The sequence below is a fragment of the Rhipicephalus microplus genome, unplaced genomic scaffold, assembly GCF_043290135.1.
Source record: "Rhipicephalus microplus isolate Deutch F79 unplaced genomic scaffold, USDA_Rmic scaffold_29, whole genome shotgun sequence".
NCBI lineage: Eukaryota > Metazoa > Arthropoda > Arachnida > Ixodida > Ixodidae > Rhipicephalus > Rhipicephalus microplus.
The window spans coordinates 2,139,991-2,165,465 of record NW_027464602.1 but is presented as its reverse complement, the minus strand read 5'-3'; the positions used below and the strand labels follow the sequence as shown (position 1 = coordinate 2,165,465).

Genomic DNA, 25,475 nt, shown 5'->3' with positions numbered 1-25,475 from the left:
TACTGGATATTGGTTTCTCATTTTAAGGATATTGAGAAAAGAAAAAAAGATATTTCGAAGTGGCTCCAGCGAAGCGCTGCATTGAATGACTCGTCGACTATGGTAGTGCTTCTGGAAAAGTGATTATATGCAACAGTAGTGTGAAAACTGAAGTTAAAGACATGTTTATTAGGGAGGAGGTTGATTATTTCATCTAAACTTCATTGTATCTTGCACTTTTTTAGCCCCTAGTTGACACAACTAGCAAAAACAAGTGATGTACCCAATTGTGTACAAAGCGTCTAAAAGGGTTAAACGCACTGCAAGGAGATTTGTGCAGGTACCTAGTAAGTGCTCAAGTAACTGGTGTATTTTTCCTTTGATCAAATGGCATTTGCAGGCAAAGCAGACCCCTTTCGTTGCTGTCACTGAAATTCTAAATTCGTACTGCTTTGCAGGATGGTGTTCCACAAAGTATGGCGCTGCAAAGAGGCAAAGCAGGAAAAATCATGTGGTGAGGCTGCAGCACACTGTCCAGCAAAGATTGACCTGAAAATCAAGAAGGTCAACAGAAATACAAAACGTAATGATGCCCTTTTACGTGGGGAAAAGCCACTGCCAGCTGTGATAAAGCTCTTTCATCACAAAAACCACAGCCACAGCACTGCAGCAGCAGACGCACTTTCTCGTCTTACTCCAACAATGCAGACCAGAGAGACCTTTTTGGCATACTTTGACAGCGGCATGTCACCAGCTGAAGCCACCAGGCTTCACGAGAGCAAATTGCTTGTGCAAGAAGATGGGTATGCCCTCGTTGCCAACTCTGCAGTGAACCCATTGCCTCCTGCCATATACTACTGGCACAGGCTCTGCAGAGAAAAAAACTTTGGAAAGGATGTAGACCCCCTCTTAAAGATAGCTGAGATGCCACTTTATGCTAAACATGGTGAGTTGACTATTACAGCACTGCACTTACACCATACGTTCCATACTTGCTACAGCTGTCTAGTGGTTATGGTGCTTGACTGCCAACCCAAAGGTCGCAGAATTGAATCCTGGCTAGGGCAGTTGCATTTCAATGGAGCCAAGATGCTAGAAACCTGTCTGCTTAGATTTAGGTGTGTTTAAGAACACCAGGTGGGCAAAATTATGGTTGTCTCCGTATATAGTGTCATGATATCGTGGTTTTGAGACATAAAACATTATTATTATTATTATTATTATTATATTTGCATTATTAAAAGCTATTAAAATCCTAAGCCCTAATTTGCATGCATTTTTAGAAGACTTTTAGTTACAACAGATCTTGAAACCAATTTTCTAAAATGTTCTGTCAGTGCAGCACTTAATTCACAGATTTTGGACACTGCTAAAGCACTAAGAGAGCTGTAGAGGTACCACACTTAGCGTTTTCAGTCACAAAAGATAATACATCCAATCTTATAACAGTTCAGTAAAGTTTACAATATTAAAATGAGACATTCGTGTAATATTGTGGCCAATGTTTCAAAGGGAATCCATACAAGTTCCTAGAATGAAAAGTCATACATCACGCAGTTGCATATAGTAGAAGCAACATTATTGCCACTACTCACAAGCTATAGATGACACCCAATGCTAGCAAAAAAGTTCAGCATAGAGTAATGACGAACAGAGCTACTTTCTTTCGTAAAGGGTCATAATGTCATCACCAGGGTGCTGTAACAATGTGTAGCCGATGCAGGATGACATGCCATAATTTTGCTTGTAACGAAATTGAGAAGCACATAAAATCAGTGCACAGAGATCTCTTTATGAAAAAACTATCATTCATTCCCACAGTGAAAACGGTTTGAATACTTCAACATGCCTCTATATTAATTGCATACTAGGTGTCACTTAGTAAATATGTTTGCCTGTTTATGAAAGTTTCTAGTGACGAATAGATGAAAAAAGTGGAACAAGTTCTGACTGTTTATTTTGCTCTATAATATTCACTTCCAGCTTAAATTACTAATTGCTAAATTGCTAAGAACACTGGATAATAAATTTGTGGCAAAACAGAAAATGAGTACCACATCCCAGAGCTTCATTTTCACAAAACAACTGAGTACCATACAAGCTTTTCAACTATCTCTTGGGCTAACTGCACCTCAGGTTACAGAGTTGCAGGTGGTGCTCCTCTGACTATTACTCATCAATGCTGTACAGTTAGCATTTGGAACTATATGTGGGCTATTAATGGCTTGTCACCAAACATTTGGGTCAACAACAGCTCAATGGTCACAGCACACTACAGCTACACCCTGGGGTGCTTAATTCCAGCATTTACATGGTGTGGATGAGATTCTAGCTCGCATCGGCATACAACTTTTCAAAATGATACCATAAAAGCTGTCGTCAAATAAGTGGATGTGGAGCCCCTGCAGCCCAATGTAACACACAATTTTTCATTGAAATAAAAACAAAGGTCATACAAATCAATATTTTCATAACTAGTTATTTATTCAGCCGATTCAAGTCTTCAAAAAATATGTCTTCCTGTATTCTCCCTCACTCAACCTTTTTTCAGATGCTTGCTTGAATACCAATGTAAAAAGAATTCTTTACATTAACTGTGCTTCAGTCATGTACCAGTTGCTGTACCTCTTCATGCGGTCATTACTTCTTTCTGCCCAATTTTTCGTCGGAAGCATTGAGGCAACATGCACAGGTCTAACGCCCATGAAGCAAATGACCTGCTATTGACCCATAAGTCATTAGTATCTGTAATTGTTGTGCAGGCAACCTTAGAGTGTGGACCATCTTCTGCAAAATTACTCTGCAGACAGCATTCTCAACTACCTAGTTTTGATAAGAGGTATTCAATGAGCTCTTCCTGCCAGGAAGCACCAGTGCGTGCGCTGCCATAGCCCTGGTCGGTCAGTGATCTGGGTTATGACAGCGTGTTATTTGGTGGCGGTGCACATCACTAACCCATTTTCTTATGAAAATATTAGCAAAACACACACTGCCAAGAACTTTGGTTGTGGAATGATGATGTTTATGCGCGAAAGCACAAATATGGCGACTTCCATGCTAGGGCCTCTTGCATATGACGTCATGTGATTACCTCCATTATGTAAGAATAAGATAGTGTTTTAGTAGATAAAGAGTACTATAGTTGAAACCTTTTATAAGAGACACTGATATAAGAGACAAATGGATATAAGAAACACCAGTGTGCTTAGAGTAAAATACGGATTGATAGGAAAAATGCATACGTGGTAATCTGTATTAAGAGACAAGAATTGCTGCCCGGAGAATGCCACTTATTAAGGGGTTTAGCTGTACTAGGCATGGTATCTGGAGAAAAAGTCAGTATTATGTAACCACATTTGTATCTTAGCAAAAGGGGGAATCTGATACTTTTGCAGATGGTTACTCACAAGACTGATCCATTCAGTCATTTGACTACTGCATCTCACTTTTTTTGTTTTTTTTAACACTTGGTGGTTGGCCTATGCTTACACCCCAAAGCCTTAAAAACAATTGTTCTGGAAGTCGCCCGCTAGCATTTCACAGTGTGCGATTCCCTGATACAGCTCTTTTATAAGCCACTGTGGTAACCATTTCGATTACACTACGAAGCTGCGGCACACGGTAAAAAGTGCGATTGCATCATCCACAGGTTACATCCACAGATACTTAGTGACTTGCCTGCTCTGACTTGTCAACAGAAGTCGTCAAAAAAGACTGCGGCTCGCAACTTAGTAGCAGCAGCTGTCATTCTGCTGTCATATGCACATGTTCACCTAAAGGATGAGTAAGATGTCATCCAAGACTGACAGCGATTTCTGCTATTTAAGCTGCATGCAGGACGCAGGTTTCGCAAACTTAGTAACTGTGTTGTACTGTGATGATGTCCACTGCAGAGAGATTGTCTTAGAGATGCTGGGCAATAAATACTTTGAATTCAAATTTAAATATTTCATTCATGTTGCCTGGTGTGTAGAGAGTGTTAATAGCGCACACCGTAGAAATGAAGAATGTTTCTTTTCGGTGTCTGAAAATCGTGTCGGTACTCCTTTATGGCATGCCATTGTAAATAAATATGTGTTATTGCTTCTTAAATTATGAGGTCTATCTTGATAAAAAAAGGTATCTTCAGTGTTCTTAAAAAGTACCGAAGTGTGTACTGGGAGACTATTGAGAAAATACTGTGCTTCCAGTATTTGAAAACCTAATGTTTGAAGCTATACCTAATAAAGTGACGATTGTTATAGGATGCAGACAACAGCCTTGAAGCGCTGATTGAGCAGTTACGGCGAGTTCATGCAGAGGAGAAAAGCAATGCAGTCTACAGAAGGCACCTCCTCAGCGGCACTAAACGCCTCCGAAGACTCCAAGAGCAGAAGCGCGGTGTTGGTGCCATGATGGCAATGAACGCTGCTTTAGGTCTGGGTTTACGTCGTGGACGATATATTAAAGTGCAGCCAACAGCAATTTCAAGACGACGTCCAGGACTAACTAGAGGCTCCAAGCGAGTAGCTGCAGGACGACCAGCGAGTGGCCCTTCACCCAAACGGGCAAAGAAGAGGCGCCATGTGCTGCAGCAAAGTGTGAGCCAGAACATTCCTCATGTGAAGCTGCATGGCTATGGCCATTGAAGTGATGTTCTAGTGACTACCTAGTGACTACTCGGGGCAGAAGATTGAGTGTGTGTGTGTGTACAATGGTGCGTGCGCGTGGCATTCCTGGCTGAGGCACGATGTTCCCATGGGTGCATATGGTCACGATCATGCTTTGACAGGACAGCTGCCCATGGTACAAGCTTGCAGGGATGTTACATCTTGCAGATCATATACAGTAGATTCTCATTGAATGGAACCTGAAGAGACCGGGAAAATGTGTTTCATTTAACAGGAGTTCTGTTTACTGAGAGGTGAAGTGGGGTGCAGCATTCCAGTATGAAACCAATCATAACAGAGAAAGTTGTTCCATTCAAGCAGCAGTTCAGTTTTACAGATTTCCATTTACTGAGAGTCTACTGTATGCTAGAAAAGACAGAAAATCAGGCATGAAGGCAACCATAGTACAAGTGCAACATCTTTCTCACCAGGTTACGGAAGAAGCCGATCAAGTCGGCAAGCCACTCGGTCCTGTTTTTCAACTACTTCAACAGTCTTCTTTTTTTTTTCAACTATTCCACCTGCAGGTGTATTTTGCCAAAACAGTTGAGCAATTTCTTCCCCAAGTTGCTGTCCTGGTAAAGGAGTTCTGCCGCCTTGTGATCGATGCCCACAGGATTAGCAATGGATGTGTCTTCTCTGGAGAGCTGTAACAGACGCCCTGACGGCAGCTCAATGGCAGCATGGTGTTTTATGCGCAATTTCTGGTTGCTTCCCACTGCCTAGAGTGACTCCTCTAGATGGCTCATCAGGCTTGCCAATTACCATTCGTAATGCCTGCTGATTCAGAGTTGTTTATCTCTATCACGTATTCTACATATTTATTATATAGGGACATGGCACAAGAGCACTAAACACATTCTTTGACCACTATAACAAGTTTCACTCTAGTATTAAATTCACTATTCATGTTCTTCCAGTGAAATTAACTTCCTAGACAAGATGGCATCCATTGAAAGGAGAAAATGAGAGATGACGTTTAATTTGATGACGCCAAGAAATGCGGGAATGAAGAACGCTGGAATGCCTACAAGCTCGCGTCTAAAAATTATGTAACAGCACTAAAAAAGGCCAAAAGTTATTACTTACAAAACGTGTTACCATCCATGCTAACGAACGATATTAAAAAATTCTGGCGCACAATAAACCCTAAACCCGACGACGCAATCACCCTAGAAGATGCTAGCGGAAATCAAATTCCTTTTGACTTATGTGCAAACATTTTAAACGATGTTTTTTCCTCTCACTTTTCCCTTGATGCAAATGATGTTTTACCTAACGCAGAACCCTTTCCCCATCCCACTATGCCTCCAATATGTATCGATTGCAGTGGTGTTGAAGCGATAATTAGGTCCTTAAGATTGTCTTCCGCTCCTGGTTGTGACCAAATTGACCCGAAATTCTTAGAGTACGTGTGCTTCTTCATCGGTCATACTAACAATGATCTTTCAGCAGTCACTCAACCAAGGTTGCTTGCCCGCTGAATGGAAGATCGGGAAGGTGACTCCATTTCACAAAGCTGGTAACCGCCATTCTCCACTTAATTACTGACCTATATCACTTACCAGTATACCGTGCAAAATATTGGAACACATCTTATTTTCGAACCTTGTAAAACTTCTCGAATCTAATTCATTCTTTACCCTAGCACACATGGTTTCCGAAAAACATACTCCTGCGAGACCCAACTGGCATCTTTCACACATAAACTGAACGTTATACTGGATCACTCTTCTCAGGCCGACTGCATATTTTTGGATTTTTCTAAAGCGTTCGACAAGGTTTCCCACAGTTTATTAATGCACAAATTACATCAACTAAACCTTGACAGGAAATTACTAACTTGGATTGAATTCTTTCTTAACAATCGTTCTCAGTATGTTGCTGCTAACGCGGTGAATAGCCGCCACACCGATGTTCAATCTGGAGTACCGCAAGGGTCAGTGCTTGGTCCTCTTCTTTTTCTTATTTATGTTAACGACTTACCTACGTGTCTTTACTCTCATGTGCACCTATTTGCTGATGACTGTGTAATATTCCGTGAATTAAGCTCCGATGCCGACGTAACTGCTCTTCAAACTGACCTTACTGCTGTCTCAATTTGGTGTCAAAAATGGTTAATGCAACTCAACGTCAACAAGTGCAAGGTTATGAGAGTGTCTAGAACAACTAATTCACCTCCTACCTACTCTCTCAATGATCTTGCATTGGATACCGTTTCTAGCTATAAATATCTAGGCTTACACATAACCAGCCCTTTAAATTGGGCAATCCACACTGAACACATGAGAGATGACAGAGAGATAAATAAATAAATAAATAAAACACATAATTGGAAAAGCAAACAGAATGCTTGGGTACCTACGTCGCAACTTTGCTAAAGCTCCTTTTTCCTTAAAACTCACCCTCTACAAAACATTGGTTCACCCTAAATTAGAATATGCTGCCTCGATTTGGGATCCTGTACCTGCCAATCTATTACACTCAGTCGAAACGGTTCAAAATAATTCTACCCGCTTTATTTTTTCCAACTATAACCGCACCGCAAGCATATCGGCAATGAAATCTAGCTTGAACCTACCATCTTTAGCATCTCGCCGTCAGTTTCTTCGTTTGTGTCTTTTTCACAAAATATATCACCATCCCCAATTACATAATGAACTTATTTCACTACCAGATTATGTATCACCTCGTCTAGATCATCGTCACAAGGTCGGAGTTCCATTATGCAGAACAAATGGCTGCCACACATCATTCCTACCACGCACGAGCATCGAATGGAATCATTTTCCCCCATCAATAGCAACTATCCAAGATCATGAATTGTTTAAAAACGCCATTAGCTAAGACTGTGTGAGTAGGAGCCGCACCACTGTAATAACTGCATATCCATTGCTGCATTTCAGCATTCCTTTTTTTTTCTTTTTGTGCTAATACCACTCCCTTCTGTAATACCTCCCGGTCCTGAGGGTACCAATAAATGAAATGAATTATTTTTGTAATAGTTTTTGCAGTGTTATTCGTATAAGTTTACTTGATATTATTCATGCATGATTGTCTGCCATTCCTGCTGCTTTGCCAACGTGTGAACGGAATTGGGACCTCGCCAAGCTCTTAAACTTTTAGTCCTGTACTCCTCCTAATCAAAAGGAAATAAAATGATTGATTGATACACATCACATAAAATACAGCTTTACTGTTACTAGTTGAAATGTTGAAGATCGATAGTACATTGTCACAAGTGGTACGTTGGCAAAACAGGACAAGCTGTTAATGTTAGATTGAATAGGCGTCGCATGGACACAGGGAAAAAATAACCAAAAGCACTGGCACAACATTTTATTGTAGCAGTTCACGACTTCAACTGTATACCTCAAACTTTACATCCTACAAACTACCAGTCCCCAAGATATAGAAAATGTGCAGTCACACCATATTAAAAAGTTTAATACACTCTGACAACCATAATTCAAAGACACATGTACAACCCCTCCCCCCCCCTTTTTCATGGAATAGCCTCTTTCCTATTGTGTCGTGCAACCTCGGGTGTCATTTCAATTCACCAGTGTATTCATGATGCCTGTCTATGCCACTGGATGGAGCGAGGTGTCCAATGATGTCCGTTTTCTGTAGCCAAACTGTGTGGCCACACAAGTCATGTGACTCATGAAATGCTTGCCAATAACCCCTTTTTCCCCTCCTTTAAAAATGTGGTAAAATAAATGTTGGACAACATTCTCTAGTATCGCCAGAGTTTCGTCTGCGTTTTGCCACCACTCTACACACCATCGTGTTGCCAGGCCTCTCCATCGGCCTGCCACAGGTCACACCATACTACCTGGCAATAAAAACAGTTATGACCAACTCAATTCATCATTGTAGTCTGTCATCGTCTCCTTGTACCCCTTCCCCACTTTTTTGCAGTTGCCCTCTCCTCCTGCTTAGCTTGGATTGCAGGAGAGGGAATGAAGCGTACACACATAAGTGCTAAGGGAATCTGTTACAGCACCCACACTTTGTCAACCATTTTGTTATTACAGAGCGTGGGCAACACGGATATTTGGGCAAATTGGTTTCAATTCATTAACAAGAGGACAAAGAAACATCAAGACAAACAGTGATCCTATTTGGTCGGTTGTGAAAGGCTAACCACTTTTATATGGAAGACACTTCACTGCAGTCACTGGCCACGTGCCATGCTGTCTGACACTTTTGAAAAACGTATTCGGAATGTTCGGTCAATGAGCTGCGCATGCAAACATTTCCGTACTCACTTATATATTCTATCTGTAGATTGCTTACTCGAACACCGTCAATAACCTTGATGATGCTGATGAAGAACACGACGCATTCTATTATGTCTGTATTTGACTTGATTTATGAAGTGAAAGAATAACATCCAAAAATTATTAATCACACAAACCATCATTGAATGAAGACTGTGTTGACACTGTGCTCCATCAGTGCACTCCATACCACTGCTTTTTCAGACTTGAAGAGCCTGACTGTGTTACTGCTATGCCTGGACACTTGCTTAGAAGCAACCTCACCGAGCTTCCCTATATGTCCACAGCTGAACATACTAGGTGCCGATGAGCAGTGCATGTGCTAGACTGTCTGCAATAGCTCCAGCTTGAGTTGCCTAGATAGGAACCATGTTCCTTGAAGGCATCTGTGTGGTTAATCTAAGGCACGTTCATCTTAGCACTGGGGCTCTGTCCCGATATACACCGGGATCTATGGTGACAGCGTCGTCGCTGCACAGCTGATGTGCCGTGAGTTAGTGAGTGTGCTGTCGGTGCGTGAACAGACACTAGACTGGAGCGTGTTTTATATGTTTCTGCATGTGCAACGTGCCTGTCAGTTCCATCCTGCGTCCACATTGAAGCCTCTATCTTTTGGAGAAATTTTTATTGTGTGTAAAAGGCACAAGCCCACATCATTACCACAATCACAGACTGAATTCTCTTCACAATATTGTATATATGATGTAATTTAACAATAAAAATCTGATCAAAATAAGCACTTTATGTTTTTATGTTGAATGGCTTGGCCATTTTGTCATTCCCATAACACACAGGACCAGTTTGAGCATGACAATCTCGTGCAACTTTCAGAATACATGTACTGCAGTCAGAGACTGCATGAAAGATCACTGAGCGCCATCTTCTTCCATATCTTGTGCATCTCTGATGCCTAATAGCAATAATTTCCAAAAAGGTGACAAGTGTTTTAAAGTGGGCTTGCTATTTCCATCAGATTATAATTGACTGAGGGTTGCAGCTCATTACATGTTTGCCTTTGGCATGGAGAATAAATACTTGTGATACTTTTGCTGTTCCTTTGTCTAAACCAGTTGATCTAATTTGTGTAATAGCTCACTCGCATTACAAAATAAAGTACCGAGACATCTGAAGCCTTTTCAGTCTTTGTTATAATTTCTCACGTTTCATACAACACTTTGTAATGTGGCTTTCCCCATCTCGCACATCGTGTAGAACTTCGCATTTTCACCGAGAAAAAAGTTACTAGCACGCTTGGTAATTAATTCATAACGCCACCGAATTCGGTACATTTTGAAACACCACTTGCCCCCAGCCCTTTTTAACTAGCTCAAATGATACGAGCGACAGTATTCACAGCAGCGCAAGCACCATTACTGCGGACTTTTTTTTTTTTGCTATGTGTGAACAGCATGTCTTTGCATAAGTTTTTGTGTGTGTGTCCAATAGGCGCCAAAAACTGCGCCAATAGGCGCCAAAAACTGCTCGACCAATAGGCGCCAAAAACTGCGGGAACTAATACAGCGCACCCATCAGAAAGCTTCCCTGATGCTGTTGCGAGTGAAATATGGTCAACTGGTACAAGATGCAACTTACGAAAGCACCTGCACGAGTTCCTTGAGAAAACAGCTACTACTGAACTGCAAACACATCAAGGTAACATGTTACGCAGTACCAAAATCGGGTTTTTCATCTAGTTCTGCAACAGACAGTAGTAGCCGCACTTATTTCAAACACATTATTGATGAGAATTAATCGTGCTTTCCTGAAGGAATCAGTTAGCAGCGCTATTTTTAGGTAACGCAACAGGGTCAGCCATTACGTTTTTAATGGTCAATTCAATTTTTGTGGAAAAGCGTTCCGATTTTTTCGGCACCCCTAGTAGCTTTCGTGTGGCACAAGACTGACGTATATCGTGTAACTTGTTTTATCAGAAGCGGAGTTAACTCTGCACATTAAATACGTCTGTAGCGTGCCCGAGGATTCTGCAGCCTGCCGCCTTTGTCATTATTCGAGAAACAGGGCAGTAGTTGGTTACTGGTAGCAAAACAAGCACAAACCTGTACTGGTTGGTTTCGTGACTGGTTGGGGCTCTCTCCATGCTCCAAAATCAGCTTGTACAAATACTTGTTTATTTTCACACTCATGCTAAACATTACCTGGTTATCAGAAGCGTATTTCTGCACCATAAATCACGAAATGACTACAAATTTGTATGTGCAAACGCCACATGAGTCATCCGCGAGTGTACGCAGATGCCGTATTTACATACTGCCATCATTTTCAGCACTTTGCTGTTGATGTCGATGATGATGCAAATGCTTTTATTTTCAGATTTTCAAACTTTTACCTGCTAACGTTCACAATAATCTTTAAAATTATAACTCTTATTTTATTACTTACTACTATTCATAATTTTGTGTGGCATTTCAAAAATGTATACGCAACATAAAAAAAAAAATTTTTTACATTTACACAAGCTTTGGAGACAAAATCCGAGTCAAGATAAACCAACACACAAGCAACATGGGCACCCTGAAACGGTGCGTTCGCAGTGCGTGGTTGCTTGTTTTACAGACCTCCGTGTTTCGTAATGTCTCTGCCATTGACAACTTATGTTTTCTTGCTCTGCCACGACTAATGACGAAAAGGCTCTAGCATTGATAAAGACGTCCTGCGAAATAGCGGCTCAATCAGGTTACTGTAGTCAGGTCGTCTGCAGCTCAGTGGAGTATGTCTTCAGCCACTTTCACTGTCACTGCCCTGAGTATATTTTACGCATGCATTTTGGTTCTGCCTTAACATTTTTCTTCTAGCTGCTTTGATGCTGCCATGTTTTTTTTTCTTTTTTGATGCTGCTTCGCCTTTTTTGCATTGTGGTTATGTAACTCTCTTTTTCTTATTGACCAACGTTGTTAGTTCAACAAATTTTATTTTATGCATTCATTTTGTCAACTTCATGTGTTGCACCTATTAAGCTTTTTCTAGTTGGGAAGAATTTAGTTCGCTTCTTACCTCTGTGCACCATTGCTGCTACAGAAACCATTTCATTTCGTTCGTTCTCTCTATATCGTTATAATTTCCGTTTTCTAGTACATCGTCCTATTTTTTAAGGGCTATCCTGGATTCACGCTAGTCTATCTTGGCAAATATTTCTTGCCCTAATTTTACCTAAGCGGGCCAGTTTCTTAATGGTTATAACTAATAACTTTTATCTTAGTCGGCATGGCTTCAGAAAAGGTTACTCATGTTACACTGAGTTATTTAGGTTCATGACTAATATTCACTGTAATCTAGACACAAACGATAGAACCAATTTCCCCTTCTTTGATTTCGCTGTGCGTTCAATACTCAAACTAATTACCATTTGATTTCTACATTGTCTGTCCTTTGTATTCCTTCATTACCACCATCTTGGCTACAAAAACTTTCATTCTTGGTGGTCAGCTACATCTCGTCTAATGTTTTCGACATCACCTGCAGTGTTGCCCAAGGCAGTGTGCTAAGTCGGTTACTCTTTCTAATATACATTAAAGGGGCCCTGCAACACTTTTGAAATGGATGTCACTGTTGGCTCATGATGCCTCACAAATCACATACCGAAATATTTTTTTGAATATGCCGATTACAAGCGGAGTTCGAGGAATTTGCTGAATACTTCAAGCGCTTTCTCTTTTCGTAAAAGCGAGTGCACTGAAGGCAACTTGGGTAGGGACACAAGGGGGCAAAAAGATGCACCGTTTTGTCAGCACACGTCATGACCTTGAGCACTTTCCTTTTTTTTCTTAGAATGCATGGCTACTTTCAGGGTGAGCACAAGCGCTGGCACATGGCAGCAGTTGCAGTGGCCACAGTATTTGCATAGCCTATGATGCTCAAATCAGTCAATGGCTGTGGACTCGGGTATGACACAGTAATCCAGGTATAAGGCATCACCTGTAGAGAGACGGGGGAGCAATTGCTGGCCGACTTTGAAAATTAATTGTGAATTTTAGACTGCATGCTGCACTCTAATGTTTGGCTCATGTGCTTTCGGGAGCTGCGACTACCAATCAGCAGCGTTTTCTGACAATGCTAAAAAAGAAAGTGTTGCAGGGCCCCTTTAAGGACTTACCCGCTGACCTTTTATCCTTGATTTAGTTACATGACAACACGTCTATCACCTATTGCAGTATTAATTTATGGGCTAGTTTTTCTTTCTCTTTTTTTGATGATCATTTCATTTCTCAAATGACCTTAACTTGATGTTCAGGTAGAGTGCAACTCGGCAGAACTCACTCATTATACGATTAACAATACCATTATTTCAGCTGCCCCTTTATACAAATAAATATCTTTGTGTTTACCTTTCATCAGATTTATCCTATACTACGGCGTGTAGCAGCTATCTCAGCAAAAGCTCAATCTGCAGGTTACCTCAACAGAAACTTGTGCAATGCATCTTCTAATGTATATGCATTATCATATCTTATCTTTACCCACATTTAGAGTAAGCTTCATCTAGATGGTCACCATAACGAGATTATCTAGTCCATATGTTGGAAGCCATTACAAATAGGGCAGGCAGATTCACCTACAATAAAACATGACACCATAGAGTTTCCTAAATATACACTAGAGAGAACTCTGGCGATAGTGTCTATGGCAACTACCATGCATGGCAAATCAGCGAGCAAGGAATGGTGCGTAGTACACGGATTTGTCCAATCTTCATACATCTGGATTTGTGTGTATTCGTGTGGCTTGGAGCTGTTTTCTCACAAAACGAAAATCAGCAAATATTCAGTGATGGCACTTCACCACGTCATTCTTCTAGGCTTACCATTTCAAATCAGGTCATGAAGTTCAAAAAAGTTTCTTTTCTTTGAAACAAAACCGAAAACAGCAATAAATGAAGCCACAAGTGGGGTTCGCCACCCGCAAGTACGAAGAGTAGGCAAATCTGTGTACTACCCATCATTCCCAGGGTCGCTGAACGATCACTGTGCCAAAGTCCCCTCTAGTTAATTTTAGTAAACTATGCATGACATGGCCCAGCCACATCACTGCTCTTATGTGTCTCTTTCACTGGTAGAGTATTGTGATGAATTTTAGTACTGCTTTATCCTCCTGTGTACACGTCTTGGCACATTCACAGCACAATTAGTTTCATGTGCACTCATGGTTACACGCAGGCATTTAAGTTGTCATTACAACCTAGGCACTTGCATATTCGAATCAGTCTTTTGTATCACATTGCATCTAACTGTAATTATAAAATTTTTAGTAGACTTTCAGTGATAATCTGATTCGTTACATGTTGGTATTGTGTAACATTATTGCCCCTTGCCATTTGTAGTTTTTGTTTTATTGTTTTTTCCTTGTATTTTTTATCTGTCTTTCAGTTACTGATGTCCTCCTATCGGCGTGTAAGGTATTTTGAATGAATAAATCAACTGGCTCTTGGTCTTCTCACATTGAGGGCTACCCTCACCAGCCTATGATAATTACATTCTACCTTGCCCCTAACTTCTCTCATGTGCATTGCCTGGGTCCCAGGATTATATAAAATCTAACACTCTGTTTCTCTGTGAGGACTTTCCATATCCTCTTCCTGTTTATTTAATTTCAGAAAAAGGTGTTCATTATGTGGAGTTCATTTCATTCTTCTAACATGTGTATTATTTAAGGGTGAGTGAATATTCATGTTTAGAATTATAATTGAGTGCTTTGGTTCAACTATCAAATACAGGAAAATATCTAAAGTGTCTAAACACAGCCTTATTGCGCAACTCTGTTAGGGTGGTGTCCAAAATACTAATGCGAAAGTCATTACAGTAGGCTTTAAAACTCTCACTGATACCCTGGTTTTAAAGCCAGCACATATTTCCCTTGAGATTATGCCATTCCTGCATGTCGTGGCTCCAGCAAAAAAAGGCAGGGAATGTAATGGAAGACTGTTGTATTGCAAGCAACAAAAAAGTCAGATCTAGTCAAAAACTAAAAATTACTGCACTGAGCTTGTGAACAAAAGAAAGGTTTGAAATACTGGAAAGAGTTTTGAACTGCACTTTATACAGGTATTACAAAAATTGCTTTCTGATACGTTCTCATCTACTGAGGTGGCCAGCGACCGCAGGTTTTTTGGCTGCTGGAAACATCATGAGATCACGACGAGAGCCTGAAGACTTGTAATGAGGCATGACTTTTGTTTCTTCATGACAATGTGTTCGACAGCAGTTTCTCACCATGCTGTGTGCTCGAGGACATGAGCAAATTTGATTTTCTTAGTTATTTCTTTCAATTGTCAATAAAACCTTTAGTATTCTATTTGATATTTTTTGCCGCTATATGGCACTACTTGATCCAAGATAAAGTTCTAGTTTCAACCCTAAAGTTAATATTGTAGCTCATCATCTCACCTTTCTGTTTCCTATCTTCACACTGAAGTGTTTCATGACTATGGTGCACTGAGTATAGTTCTCTTGCATTGCATATTCAATATACTTGCTTATTACTGCTTCTTCACAGTAAAGGGCAAACAGAGGAGCGAACGCCTGCACCACTTTAAGTTTATATCTTATTTAGCTGGATGACTAGGATTGCTGGCCCTTCACAGACAATATGCAATTCTTGAATGTTTCCGGCAATGTTTTTGTGAACTAGAAGCCCTATGCCGCACTCTTTTATCGAAAAGCCCTCTGTAGCAGTGTGCCCATTAGTGCTGTATGTGCCTTTCCAGTTCTAATATCTCTAAGGTCAATTATATTCCACTCGAAGTTTTCCAAATCTTGAAATAACTCTGCTAATCTAACTGCACTTGAGAAGGTACTTGTGTTCAACATTGTGCAGGACAGATAACCACAGGTCAGTTAGAGCTACAGTATAGATACCAAGGGATGAATGCCATAGGCAAGGATGGCAGTGGATCGATAAAGTCACAAAATTTGAAAGTTCACTCACATAAAGTGAAACCAGATCCCACAGAGTAGGGTTAGTTGCATATTATTGGCAGAAGCCTTTGACCTAGCGTGCACATAAAATAATAACTCAAAAATTATGAATGGTGATGATTTGCTGGTATCTAAAGCTAATATGGAGGGATACAACAGGATGTATGAATTGTGTTAAAAAAAATGCCAGGCCTGCGCAGAAGACGGAGCACAGTCACAGCAAAAACTAGAAGAGCGGCCTTTCAAAGCCTTTCAAAACACTCATTGGGTAACTACTGCAAGCAAAGGTGCATGATACCCACTAGGGTACTAATAATAAAATTCGACATTCACTATGCTATTTTTCGTCATTTTTCTGAGAAGCGTGTATCTGCTAAACACTTGCAAAGAATTTTGAGCCAATTGTTCATGCAGTGGCTGAGTACGATGAGGAATAATAGCTGAAGTGGGTCTGTGCCACAGTTAATAGGGGAACAAGAACAAACTTTTGTAATTGGTTGTAGTATTGGATGACCCCCTCGTAACACTATTCGCATTGTGCGGCGACTGGTTGTTCTTTTGCTGTTTTAAAACGCTTTGTAAGTCGTATTAACGGGATTGCTTTTCCGACATTAAGCCTTCCTAAGGCAAGTTTGCCAACAAGTCCTAAGCACCGGTGTGGCTCAGTGGTGGAATACTGGGCTGGCACCCAGCGGACCCAGGTTCGAGCCCTACTGTGTCATTGGTGGTAGGTTTAATTTCGAGCGATGTGGTTAAGGACACCGATGGCAGTGGCGGACAACTGCACGTGACCCGAGTTGTGATGACATAACAGCTTTCGCTGTAAAAAGTATTGAACTTTTCTGATAGCTCGCCAACTACCAGAAGGAGCGGGCTGCAGCTACTAATTCCACATAGTGGCAAGTTTCAACCAGAACTGTCATTAGCCCTGTTTCACTCTGACCTTTGGTTTGCACGCTACAGCTGCTAAAGTGAGCACATGGACTAGATTTTCTTTGAATTAGTGCCCAAATGGCAAAGAGCTTGATTGATGATTGATATGTGGGGTTTAACGTCCCAAAACCACTATATGATTATGAGAGACGCCGTAGTGGAGGGCTCCGGAAATTTAGACCACCTGGGGTTCTTTAACGTGCACCCAAATCTGAGTACACGGGCCTACAACATTTCCGCCTCCATCAGAAATGCAGCCGCCGCAGCCGGGATTCGAACCCGCGCCCTGCGGGTCAGCAGCCGAGTACCTTAGCCACTAGACCACCGCGGCGGGGCATAAATGGCAAAGAGCTGGAAGAATGATGTGTGTGTTTGTGAAGTACAGCTAAAATTTGGGAAAACGTTCACATAAAGATTTAATTGCTTCATGAAGCATACGGGGAGCATTATAGAAGTTGTACTCAGTGCTATGAGTGGTTCAAGCATTCTGATAATGACATAATGTAGATCGATAACGATGTCAAGCCTGGACGACATTGTACATAAACAGATAATAACCACGTTAAGAGTTTGTGCAGTGATTTGAGGATATCTCTATTGACTGTTGGAGAAATTGCTGACGAAGTGGGTGTTAGAATAGGTTAATGTCATGAAATTTCACTTTATTTTCTTTATTCCAAACATAAACTACATTGACAGATGCCATTTCCAAACAATACAGAAGGTCCTGGACAATACAAGAAGATACTTCCAGGCCATTAGTGCGTTCCAGGAAGCTTACCAAAAAATGGAAGAAATGATTGCGACACTGTATTGCCAGTAGAGGGGAGTAGTTTGAGGGAAGAAATGCTTCAAATGTTGTACCACAAGCAGTGAAAGTGTGAAAAACATTATTTTTTTTAACACATTTCGTATATGTATGCAACTTGTGGGAGTCGTTTCAAGTTTCATGAGTGCTCGTACACATGTGGGGATAAACAAAATGGCAGCTACCTTGGGTCAGAAAAACGAGCTGAAATTTTCCAATTTTCTGACGCACTTGGTTCGGAAAAATGTGACTGTGGCAAGAAGTTATAAGGGTGTAGCAAAATATGTGGTACTTGAAATAATACATATGTTAATCTTGATAATTATGCTCCTTAGATGATTGGAACCAAGCCACCCAGGGGAATTGGCTAAGACTCGGGCAGATGATTTGATCTTGAGTACCTGGATTCATACTAGAAATTATGGCATCTGGTAGAATGAACAGTTATTCTTAATTATTAAATTGTCCACTTTTATTAGTCATCAAGAAACAGAAAAACGCATGCAATAAATCTGTGTTTTGCAACGTAAGAAATACGTTCTACGTAATGATTTTAAGGAGAAGCGAGGTACAATACACACTGAAGAGGCATTATATGCACTTTGTTGATGCTCTAGCTGATGACAAAATTATGGCTGAGCCATTTCTAATGGTTGGGCAGCTTTAATCACCCACTTGTTAAGTAACTTGCCATGTATGGCACCTTGTTGTCTTATTCCTCTAGCACACTATATAACCTGTGTTGATGTGGTTCCTTACCTTATACGACACCTGATTTGGATATTTTTGAAAAGTAGCTTCAAGCACAAGCATGGTCCTGTAGTAAAACACTTGACTGCCACGTGGATTGCCCAGATTAAAATCCCACACAATCTTAAACATTTCTTTCCTTATTGTGCATGCCAGCGGTAGACAGCTATGCAAAAACTATCAGCTGTTATCATACTCTCATAACTTTTCTTTTAAAATCATGAGCAATTTATAAAGCATGAAATTCAAGTGATCGACGTAGGGATGTTTCCACAGAAATGTGTATATTCCTGTCAAAGAGTGCAGTATGGGATTCCCAAATGATAGCAGCACAATAGCATGCCAAGTTGCCGCATTATTTCATGGTTAATTTTTTAAAGGATGTAATATGAATCTTGTAAACACTTTTGATGGGTTTGTGCTTTGTTTTCTTCATTTGTTGTCAATAGTACCATTATTAATGCAATATTGAAAGTGCTAGTTGCATTCCCTCCTCACAAATTTGTAACTTGTTAGGTAGAAGCTTTTGAGGGTTTTGATTGTTTGTTATGAGTACTGTCAACTATCAAAAATATGCACAGTCGTGATTGTTGCTACCCTGTTATATAAATCCATGACTTGAAACAATGCACAAAGCAAGGTAGTGCTAAGAAGTAGGAGCTCATTAGCATAAAGTGCCCTCCTTCGTGGAGCATATTAGGCCGACCCAAACGAGAGGAATGATACTGCAGGTGACAAGAAAAGACATTGATGTCAGTACAAGATCTGATGCACTCTACATCTAAATGAAGCGCATACACATGCAGCGAGTGCTTTGATAAATCTTGTGCTACATTATTTCAAGTGTTCTGAAATGGGAATTGTGGTTCACTATGCATATACTATGATTTGTGAGGATGGTGATTTGGGCTAGTTGGCATGGTAGCATGACAATTGATGGTAGTGCAAACAAAGGACATCAACAAAAGAAGCCACATTCAAGACATCACAGTGCTATGCGTTGTCTTAAATATGCCTTCTATTACTGATGTCTTTTGTCTGCAATGATGAGAAAACACTAACAATGAACAGGCTAGTGTAGTGAAAGATATAGCAATGTATATAACAAGGCTGTTGTTTCCTTCTACTAACTGTTAAAGCCAACACTGTATCAATTGTAAGAGTACAATAAAATTAGATTGTTTTTCGTTGACTGGAGCTCTTTCGAAAGTTAAAAAAATAATCAAGAACTGCACATGAGAAACAGAGGTGGTTAAACACGAAGAAAAAAAAATGCAGAAAGGAACTCTGGAAGGAAAATTAAGATTTCACACATTGTGGCAATCTATTTCATGCAAAGTAGTCCATAATGATGATGCCTATGATACAATATTTGGCATTGAGCCAAGTGTCATTGCATGAATGAATGTGTTTTGATAAATCTAGCAGTTTCGTGCTCATCAAGGACTTACCAAAAACGTTAACTACACAGGAGTTCAGAGGGTAACTTATGGTCTGACACATCGGCACTAATCTTACAGCACAGCTGCCAGTTTCATCACAACAAAGTGCATGCTATGGTACGACAATGTGAAGATTGTTCATTAGCATATTCCTACGTGGTCGAGCAACACTTGAATGTAGCTTACCGAGTCATATGAAATGTTTATTATGACTTGCAAAAGTGGAGGCCACCCCGGAATTACAATTGGCATTAACCCAACATGACAGCTGTATTTTAAGTACACATATGTCAAGTTTACTACCTTTTAATCAGACTACAGTGCCGGCCCTACAGCCATAGTTAACATTACACTGATATGATGCCTGCATAGAACCTTTTTTCAAAAGCCGTCTCAAGACATGCCGTGGCTCTGTGGTAAAATACTTGACTGCTGTGCAGAATACCGGATTTTGATTCCTGCTAGTAGCCCAATTGTCATTCTTTTTATTATTTTGGTCAATGCTGCCAAAGCCAGATTTTATTTAAATTGCTCAAATTTAACTTGCCAATATTTATAAACTGTCATCACGTGCAATGCAAACCACAGTGTACCGGCTTATGCTGCCTGTGACTGGAAAAAAGGGTTTCATGACGTACATAACAGGACACTCATTGTATACATGTCATAACCAGACAGTCATGTTCGTCATATTGTCATTCCTCGCTGTGCCTTTTTCAGTTGTACCAAGTTAAGGAGGTGAGCTCGATAACAGCCAGATGCAGGCCTCTAGATAGATATAAATGCTCAAAGCGCCTTTGTTCTTTAAAGAAATGCTTTGCTTTTAAAAGGCTTTCTAACATAAAAAGAAAAGCTGCTCAAGCATGCCACTGACTTACCCAAGGTGAGCAAAAAGCAATCAAACATCTGAGAGACTGGAAGATGCATTGAGTGAGTTACTAAAAGCACAGGTTTTGTATATGAAGAAATATCTGTTTGTGGCACACTGTTTTGCTTATTGTCAATGATATTTACTGTTTGAAATGAATAAATATGCACCATATGTAAAAAAATAGCCAGTTACAAATGAAAGTATTTATTTTAATTACATCTGCTATTTTCATTAGTGTTAGCTTTCAGCACCTTTCTGCTCTATTTCTCCCAAGCCGCTCATAAAATCTTCAACATTGTTAGGCATATCACTGGTACAAGATTATTGGTTCCATTGGGCACCCCGTGCTGGACCACCATTATCTAGGTCTTCCTACTCCAAAAGTGTGTGTGTGTGTATGCCTTCTGTGTGTCTTCATTTTTAGTGCGCTATTACCATTCCACCTGGGTGTACTCCTAGTCAGCAAAATTAATGCATAAGTTATGAAGCATCAGAGGCAATAGAAAACAGCCACAATACGGTGTGGCACTTAAGGCAAACAAGCTGGCATATTGTTTCCTTTAAGCTGCCAAAACTGTTTTATATTAGGACGCTCATTGCTGAAAACCGCTTGCTAAAACCAATGTGTGTATTTCGCAACACCGCGCGATCTTTAAAAGTCTGAGTAAGAAGGAACATAGAAGGATGTGCTGCATATCGTGAAGCAAATGGCTCAGCTTTGTTGACATACTTTTGGAAGTTTTATTGAAAGTGATGTTATTTTGAATATTATAGGATAAATATTTTTGCTTAATCTTCTAATACAGATGCTGAATAATTGCCTTCATAGCTACAGATCGCTTAAAATTTAAAGCTTTCGTTGGAAGGAGTTTCAGTTCATGCAGTTTGCACTTTAATGCATACATGCAGTAATACACTTTTAGTACAAAACTTCCTGGGGTACAAATTGTTTTTAAAAAAGAATACTTTGCGCACCTACCATCCTTAATTCACTGGACAGTCGTTCTGTCAGATAGACTCATGGCGAGGAGAATGTCGACCATCCTGTGAAGGATCCTTTGAACAGAGCTCTTCAAGCGGCTTGCCGCCTCTCTCGCGCTTGTTTTATTGGCTTCACACCAGCGCATACATAAGAAAAGTTCATTCCTAGAGAAGAAAAGAACGCTGGCCTGGATTATGAGGCCGGGCGTTTACTTCAAATAAAAAAAAAAAGTTCACAGCAAGAGAGCACAAGCGCGTTACGCAAACGTAGCTTGAACTCACCAGATAAATGCGAGTTTCTGCAGATCGCGCGGGCACTCGCATGCGGTTGCTTGTAGTTGACGAGCACGTACGCGAAACCCAAGTGCCCACGACAAGGCAGAAGTTTGCGTGCAGAAGGCGCCCACAACACAGTATTTCTTTTTCATTTTCCTTTTTCCTACAATACTTCCACTTCGTGATGTGCGGTACCTCGTCGTTCCTCGATGGCGTCCAAACGCGCTTAGACATCTCGACGGACGGGCAGGGCAGATCATAAGCCTTAATGTTCGGTGGTACAGTACCTTAGTAGCATCACAGTCAAACTAAACTTGCAACTCTTTCCGAGCTGCTCCTACCAGAAACAAAGGTGCACGGAGCGTCGTGTTTTCCCATATTGGCTTCCTTGAAGTGGCGACAACGCGCAGGCGCCGAACATGCCGCACGTAAAAATGCGCAGTCGGCGCGCACCACAGAGGAAGTTCCTCCGTGGCGCGCACTGAGTTGTTTTTTCCTCCATGTTTGGCCGGCGTGTTTCGCGGGCGCAACAGGGCGACGGCGCAACCTGGAAACGAGAGTACGGCGCGTAGGCCGTTGCTAGGCGCACGTCGTGGCGGCGTCCCTGCGAGAGTGTGACCAATAGCGCGCCGCTGCGGTTGCCATGCGTTGAACCTACTGCAGATTACAAATGCGCACCCGGGCATGCAGCTGCTACTGGTTCTACTACAATCCTCTTCCCGACATTGCAGTGTTGCTGCCATACTCGCGAACCTTTTTAAATTAAAGCACGTAATCATGTATTATCGTGCGCCATACTAAACTTAAAAACAGTGCGCCGGTACATGAGATCACGAAGCGCGGTCCACGCCATCACAAGAGCAATTAGAGAAATGAAACAAAGAAAACAAAAATGTATGAAATATTTTGTCTCAATACGATCCGCAATCCAGTTTCCTGCAGCGGCTTTTGGCTCTGTATGAACGGCCAAGCCAGTGCCAAGCCAAGCTTGCGTCCGTGATCAGCTGTTTGTTTCCATCGAGAATTCAACAGTGAACTGGCAATTTGTTTAGGTGATATTGCTAAAGGGCTTGAAATTGAATATTTCTCTACGTACTACTGCTGTACTTTTCCTCTCTGTTTCCTGATCACAGTGATGAGATTGAGGAGGTTACAATTTAGAAAACAGCAAGTGCAGCTCAAGCATTGCTAGTATCGCTGTTTCGGTAATAAAATGTTGCAAAGATTTTGCCCCGCGACCTGCTTGCCGTGTTCGAGCACCCAGTAGAAATTTACGGTGCCGCGTTTGAAAGAGTTGAATAAAATTGCAATATTACGAAAGAAAGGCTCTGAAGCAACATCGCATTCTATCAGGCCTACACCTCCCACACCTAGACGAGTAAAACTCGTCGATATTATCTTGCAAAGCTGTGTATAATAATTAAAACACATTCTTTAGCCCACGATGAATTGTTATCTCGTGTGGCTTCTCCATTTGGTACTGTCATGTTAACTTACAAAGGCAACTTTCCATATTTAGTCTCTTTAGATGTTGCAAAAGCTTGACACGTGGTGTGTATGCCATACTGATAATTCTCCTCGTAATCTGGGTCCGCCTCTTTAAACAGCGTCGAATTTTATTGTTCGCAATTGTGTTTGTTTTATACTGTAAGCGAGCTGTGTGATTTCATCAATATTCACGAGTGTTCCCTGACTATACAAACACGCGCGTCTTATTTGGTGCGGTGCACGTTTGTATGTAGCAAAAAATGTCATTTCGTCAGCGTGTGTCTGCATACACTTGCATGCCCTGCAGTACGTGTACATAATTAATGCAGTAAGGACTGCAATGCATAGCCTTGCATGGGACATATATTCCATGCACCCTCAGAGAAATGTTGTTTGTTATGAGCCTACTGTTTATCATTACTTTTTTTTTTTCGTTAAAGTTTCATCTCCATATAAAGCAGCTGTATACAGGCACGAGCTTCAGCAGCTTCCTCGTTGTTCCATTTTAAATAAAAACACCAAGCCTACCCGAATCAATGATCTGTTTGCTATCATTACTGTTATGTGTTCTACGATGTACACAAGGACAGTAGTATACAAAAAATAGGGAGGGAATTGAATGCCCTGCCTGCATGGCTGCGCCGTTTCACAAGATCAGGCGCTGCACTGTGAAGCTTCCTACCGGCCTGCAGAAATTCAAGGGAGCGTACAATAGCGTGGTTCAAGAGGACTTGTGGGGAATACTAGACACACTGGGTGTAAAAGATGGAGTCACTAATCGTTTAAAGGAAATCTATAAAACTAACAAGGTAGTTAAAAAGTGGGAAAAACAGGTATCCAAGCCCACAGTGGTGAAACGTGGACTTGGGCAGGCGTGCCCACTGTCACCCTTCTTATTCATGATGTACCTACAAGGATTAGAGGCCAAATTAGAGGCAAGGGGACTTGGCTTCAACCTCTTTTTAGTCAAACAAGGAAAACTCATTGATCAGGCACTATCAGCTTTAATCTACGCAGATTATATAGTGCTAATGGCCGACAACAAGGAAGATTTGCAGAGGTTGATGGACATCTGCGGTAATGAGAAAGATAGGTTAGATTTTAGATTCAGTTAGGAAAAATCAGTAGTCATGATTTTTAATGATAACAAAGGTAGTGAGCTTAGAATACAGGAAGTCACGCTAGAGATAACAGATAAACACAAATAACTGGGCGTATGGATAAGCAATGGGACCGAGTATCTGAGGGAACACGAAATATGCATGACGACTAAAGATAACAGGAATGCAGCAGTGATGAAAAATAGGGCACTGTGGAATTACAATAGGTATAATGTTGTGAGAGGAATATGGAAAGGGGTCATGGTTCCTGGGCTGACGTTCGGCAACGCGGTCTTGTGCACGAGGTCAGAAGTTCAAGCAAGATTAGAAATTAGGCAACGTGAAATATGTAGGCTAGCTTTAGGAGCTCACGGGAATACACCAAATTAGGGAGTACAAGGTGATATGAGATGGACATCATTTGAGCGCATGGAAGCCAGCAGCAAGATAAAATTTGAGAAGCGATTGAGAGAAATGGGGGAGGAGCGTTGGGCTATGAAGGTTTTCAGCTACTTGTACATGAAGAATGTCAATACACAATGGAGGAAGCGAACCAGGAAATTGACTGGTAAATACTTAGAAAACAGCAGGTGGCCAAACCAGAAAGAACTATCGGTTAAAAAAGAACTGCAGGAAACGGAGACTGACATGTGGAGAATTGGCATGATTAAGAAGTCCGCACTAGAGATCTATCGAACTTTTAAGCAGGAAATTGCCAAAGAAAGAATCTAGGATAATACTAAGGGTAGTTCTCTACTGTTTGAGGCCAGGACGGGAGTATTGCGAACCAAGACATATCGGGCCAAATATGAAGAGGTAGACACAATATGCAGTGCGTGCGAAGAGAAAGAAAAAACTGCCGAACACTTGACAATGCTCTGTAAAGGGCTTCACCTTATTTATTTTTATTTATTTATTTATTTGGACAATACTGCGAACCTTGAAAGGTCCAAGCAGGAGAGGGATGTACATATCCAGCAGAC

The 25,475-nt window shown here is 41.0% G+C and overlaps 1 long non-coding RNA gene across 1 annotated transcript; it reads right to left on the bottom strand.

Moving 5' to 3' along the window:
- Nucleotides 1-139: 139 nt before the first annotated feature.
- Nucleotides 140-22,445, bottom strand: LOC119166792 (uncharacterized). The gene is made up of 2 exons (XR_012889141.1): nt 21,627-22,445; nt 140-461 (listed from the first exon to the last, which is right to left on the bottom strand). It is a non-coding gene; the product is annotated as an uncharacterized LOC119166792 (long non-coding RNA).
- Nucleotides 22,446-25,475: the final 3,030 nt, after the last annotated feature.